Source organism: Belonocnema kinseyi, chromosome 7, assembly GCF_010883055.1.
Source record: "Belonocnema kinseyi isolate 2016_QV_RU_SX_M_011 chromosome 7, B_treatae_v1, whole genome shotgun sequence".
Classification (NCBI taxonomy): Eukaryota; Metazoa; Arthropoda; class Insecta; order Hymenoptera; family Cynipidae; genus Belonocnema; species Belonocnema kinseyi.
The window spans coordinates 125,830,448-125,836,280 of record NC_046663.1 but is presented as its reverse complement, the minus strand read 5'-3'; positions in this window follow the sequence as shown (position 1 = coordinate 125,836,280).

The window sequence follows — 5,833 nt, the reverse complement described above, 5'->3', positions numbered from 1 at the left end:
TTCTTGTTTTGTATAACAGGATTTTGCATCAATTTGATTATTGGACGTTAAATGGGATTTTTAATTTGGATTTTGGTCTAATTTAAATTTCCTAAATTTTGATTTTTCATAATTTCTCTCGATTATTTCGTCACGAAAAAAACGGCTTGGAATTTTTAATTAGACTAGTTCAGGCGATGCTTACACATGTGCTAAATCACCATACATATTTCACAGCAATCGGTCAAACCTAGAGTTCCTCTAGGGAAAGTTGTGTCACATTACCACCTCCACTAGATGCGCGAAACCGGAATCGGAAATACGGAACGAAGCGCGAAACTTTTGAAGTATTCTTAAGAAAAGGTTATATGTGAGTATGCAGGGTGAGGAAAAAGTATGGCAGCCCCGAAAAATCTCAGAGGGCTGGTCATTAAAAAATTTTTTAAGGTCAGGTCTTATGTAACTTTCAACGAGGAATCCAGCGATGACCTTGGATTTGATCTTGTACCTCACCTTCAAGGTCATTTCAAGGCGACGTGCCCTCTAGAGGTCAAATAAAAGTAAATTATGCTTGCAAGAAAATCGTGCATAACAAGTGGTTAGAAAAGAAGGTTAATGACAAGGTCAAATTCAAGGTAATCACTGTATTTCTCGTTGAAAGTGACATAAGACCTGACATTAACAATTTTATGACAAACCCTCTGAGGTTTTCCGGGGTTGCCATGCTTTTTCCTCACCCTGTATATTTTCGTGTAGTGTTTGTTTTAAAAATAAACCTTTTTAATCAAGAATAAAAAGAATATGAAGAAAACTTGCTCTTCTACGTCAACGAAGCTACGTTTGATACTTTCCAGAATTTGAACAATTGAAATGTAGTTTCAAATGAATGTTCACCTGAAGCATGAAATATCTGTGATATTTATTGTATAATTTAAAATTTTGTAATAGATATTTAATTCCAGCAAATTGCTTCCGTTTCCGGTACCGATCGCGAAGAAACACTTTTTTGTCAAGTGTTGTATTTTTGGCTTTAGTGAAGGAAATAAGGGTGAGTGGATGCAGAAAAGGCAGAAAGTGCGGAGATCGAGTGTAAAGGAAGAATGGTGAGTGAATGCAAAGGTGTGAAGGGTGAAAGTGAGTTGTTTGAAGTGAAAATTTGGAGCGTGTGAAGTTTTTGAGGCTAGGAGTGAAAAAATAGTTGCTTGGTCAGGGGGGCAAGAGGTAGGTGATAAAGGCGGGAAACGTCACGGAGCTTTGGATAAGGTAGGATGCCAACGACGCGAAGTCCACAAACTGGCGCCAGAGGGCAACAGTTACTGGACAATCGAACAGAGCAGAAAACCGTAGTGGCTGCAATAGCTGACGTTGCTGAAAGCATTGGAAGTGGGGGAATGGTTGACGTTGATTGCAGTGACAGCAGCGGTGATGAAAATTCCGAGAAGTCCCGGGTGGAGAGGGTAGCGGACTCAGGTACGGGCAAGCAACGCGGAAGGCCCTCAAATTTACAGCGTCTTAACAAGCTAGGCAACGCGGGTTCGAACGGAAATCTGGACGAATGGCAAAAAAGACAAGCGCGATTAGCAGTGAAGGGGAGGAAAAAAGGAAAAGAGTGGCTGGTGAGGATGAGGTAGAAAGGGACCAGGATAACATTAGAGTTAGAATTAAAAGGAAAACACCAAGGAAAGATAGGGGGGGGGGGGATATTTGAAAAATTGGAAGCTCTCATTAAAGGGTTTAAAGAGGAAACAAGAAAGAGATTGGATGACGTGAATAGGGATACGAATAGGCAGGGAAACAATGTATGGGGGAAAGTGAAAAAGGTCAGAGAAAAATGGGAAGAATGGGATAAACGTTGGAAGGAGGAGAAGGACAAGGTTTGGGGTAAGCTAGAGAGCATTGAGAATAAACAGAGAGAGGTTAACGAACAGAGATCTAAAGAAATAAAACAATTGGAAGAACGAGTATCCAGTCTAGATCTGACATGGAGGGAGAGGAAAAGGAGATGACAAATAGAGCAGAGGGCTTGGGTAGAGAGGAAAAGGGCAATATGGTGTGGATAGGGAGGGACAAGTTATGGATAAATGGGGAGGAATGGTGCTGGGATGAAGAATTAGAAAAATTTAGGAAAAAAGGAAAAACTCTTGAGAAAGGTAAGGGGAAGGGAGACTCGTTAATTGAAAGGTTGAAAAGGTCCATTTACAAGGTAAAGGATGAGCTGGGTACTAATGAAGAAAGAGTAAGGGGAAAGAGAGGCTGGCGGGACGAGGAATGCTGGGAGGGTAAAAGAACATGAGAAGATGCTGGAAATAAAAAGCCAAAGGGGAAAGGAAGAATATAAAGCAGAAGTAGAAAAAGCGATCAAAGAAGGTAGGGTGTAGGATGTGATGAATAGGGAAAGAGGGGAAAGGAAGGGCTATAACGAAGAAATAAAAATGGAGAAATGGACGTATTATTTCAAGGGTCTATTAGGGGCACAGCAAAATAAGATCAAAGGGGGAAAGTGTAGGATAGTCCAAGGAGAAATGGAGGAAGGGAACGAGATAACAAGAGAAGAAGTGGATGAGGCAATAAATAGGTTAAAATGAAACAAGGCGACGAGAGAAGATGGGATTGAGAACGAAGCGATGAAGCTTGGAGGAGCAGGGATTAGGGATGGGATGTGGAAGCTCTGTAACAAGGTATGGAAAGGGGAAGGTTGGCCGGAAAAGTGGACGACGGGACTGGTGGTACCGCTTGTCAAGAAAGGGGAAGGAAAGAAGGTAGAGGAATACAGAGGGATCACTCTCATGTCAGTCGGCTCTAAAATATATGCAGAAATCTTAAGAAAAAGGTTGGAGAGTCAGGTGGAACAAAAAGAAAGTATCCCACATAAGCAGACGGGATTTAGAAAAGAAATGGGAACTATAGACAACATCTACTTACTTAACTATTTAGTTAACAGAAATTTGGGGAGAAAGAAAGAAAAACTAGTCGCTTTGTTCGTAGATTTCAAAGCAGGGTTTGACTCAGTGAACAGAAAAGTGCTATGGCAGGCAAGGAAAGAGAGGGGTGTAGAAGAAAAGTTGGTGGACAGGATAAAGGAAATTTTTACTGAAACCAGGATTAGGGTGAAAATAGGAAAGAAAAAGGGGCAGGTTTCCTGGACAGGCCGAGGTCTAAGGCAAGGGTGCCCGTTGAGTCCGTTACTATTTAGTATTCTATTGGCAGACTTAGAGGAAAAGCTAAAGGAGAAAGAGAAAGAAGGGACGGTTTTGGGTAATAGCAAACTATACTTTCTAGCATACGCGGACGATGTAGTTCTATTAGCAGATGATGAGAAGGGGATGAACCTAATGATGAGAATCTTCGAAGACTATGTGGGAACAAAAGAGCTGACGGTGAACGTAGATAAGACAAAGGTGATGTGTTTCAGAAATAGAAAGAGCAAAATAAATTACGTTTGGAAGATGAACGGACAAAAAGTGAAAATTGTGGAGTTCTGTTACCAAGGTTTTTGGTTTGAGGTAGAAGGGGGAAACGAGCTGCAGATGAGGAAAAGAATTGAAGGTGCAAGTAAAGTAATGGGCCAAGTATGGGGTATGGGAAAGAGAAGGTTCAAGAACGAATGGAGAATGAGGGTCTGGATGTTTGATGCGTTCGTGTGGGCGGTGTTATGTTATGGTGTGGAGATCTGGGGATGGAAGGAACATAGGAAAGTAGAGAGCATGCATGAGCGATTTCTGAGGTGGGTAATGGGGGTTAGCTGGAGTTGCCCAGGATATATGTCAAAAGAAGAGTTAGGAAGAGAAAATATGGTTACTAGATAAATTAAAAGAGCCTGGAGGTTTAAAGAGAAGCTAAAATGGGGAGAGGGAAGTAGAATTGTATAAGCATGTTTGGGCGAAATTCGGAACAATGAAGCGAGAGGTAATGTGGGAAATTCAAAATGTGAGGAAGAAAGGAGAAAAATGAGAAGGATGTGTAATATTAGAGAAGGGGTTATGGAGTGGAAGGACATAGAGTTAGCGCTAATGGTTAAACAAGGAAAAGAGAGATGGACAAAGATTATAGATTCGAGGTACAATAGATGGTATATGATGGTCAAAGGGTTGACGGAACCAGACTATCTGCAAAAAATAAAAAGGAAGAAAAATGTAGTATGGTTGTACAGTTCAGAATGTGAGAAGGAGTGAGAGCATGCAGATATTGGATGGATGAAGAGGAGAATTTATGTAGAGTATGTGGATATGAAATGAAGTCATGGGCACATGTATTAGAGAGATGTACAGGAGAGGAAGAGGAACAGTTGAGTGTGGATGAGTGTGTAAGATGGATCTTGGACGGTAGTGGACAGGGAGTGATGTGGATAAAGAAATTGGAAGAAGTAAGGGAAAGCAAGGGAGCAGGGCAGAGCCAAACGGGTGATCCTGAAAAGGGACAGTAAAAAACGAAAATTGTTTTCATTATCGTGGAAAATGCATTCTTTTATGGTAAAAGGAAAGGGAAGCCCTGGAAGCTCACTCATTTTAGGAATTAATATCATTACTGTTACTATTGTTTCTCGTACGTAATGCGAAGGAGTAGAATATAAGTAGTAGTTCAGTTAGACTGAGGATGGGATTGTAAATATATGTACAGGGAGCGGAGGCCCTCAAACCCGTGAAAGGGAGGAATTAAATACATACATACATACATAATTCCAACAAATCAGCAGTGAAAACTTTTTTACTCTATGCATGTAATTTACATTTAAGTTGTGTCATAAATCCTCTTACTGTTTACCTATTGTTCTGAAATAAAGACTTATTTGAACGAAAAAGTTTTACGACTAAAAAACATTGCACATACCTATGGTAAAGAAAAGTTTTTCAACCTCATAAAAATACTTCTTTTATTCATGATTTCTCAACTCTGTTTTGAAAAATATTACTTTAATGTGATGTTTATTTTGATCTTCTCTAGGATTGAATTCAATTTAGTTTTATTCGAAATAATTTAATCAAAAGATGTTGAAGAAAATACCGTAACCACAGAATTCAATTTCTTTACTTTACTTCACAAACAATACAATTATAAATTTTTTCCTATGTTTTGTCTCATTTTCATTTTTTTCGTAAAAATTGAAAATTTGTAGTATAAAATTTGATTTAACTAATTCATTAATTAATATTGTGAAAATTCGTGTAATTTAAAAAATTATTTTTTACATTTTAATAATTATCAATGAAGAAATCTAAATTAACATTATTGTTATTCTACTTACTATCTATTAGACCTTACAGCCTTTATAAAACAGTCTTAAATAATATTTTTTTTTTTTTTTTGAAAGTGTGTATAAAAAAGATTTTTCTCTCTTCAAACATTCTTAATTATTACATCTACATTATTATTTTTATTATATTTATTTACTATTCTATCAGTGCCGGAACATTAAATTTGACCTGAAAATCGCGCCAATTTCAAAATGGATTTTTTCGACTGGACACACGGGGTGTTCCCTTAATAGTACTTTGAAGAGGCTCCTTTCGGTTCCTTTGGTCCACCAGGGTATCTCTTCCACCTTTTCGCATTCCACATAAAATGCGCAAATGAAACTATGGTCCGTAGTTTTATGATCACGAATAATGAAAAATAAATTAACAGTTTATAAAAGACGTTGAAAAAAATACGCAGCACAAGAATTCATGAAAATATCTACAAATACTCCAGCTGACTGTACTAACTGTGCGAAGTTACACTATAGGTTACACGTCTTACTTCTTTGCGTCGACGATAGACACTAAACTTAACTGCATTTTAAAATTGTAAATGCGTTTCAAACGGGCTCTAGGTTGTTTCTTAGATATAAAACGGTATAGAGACCCTTCTTTTCTGT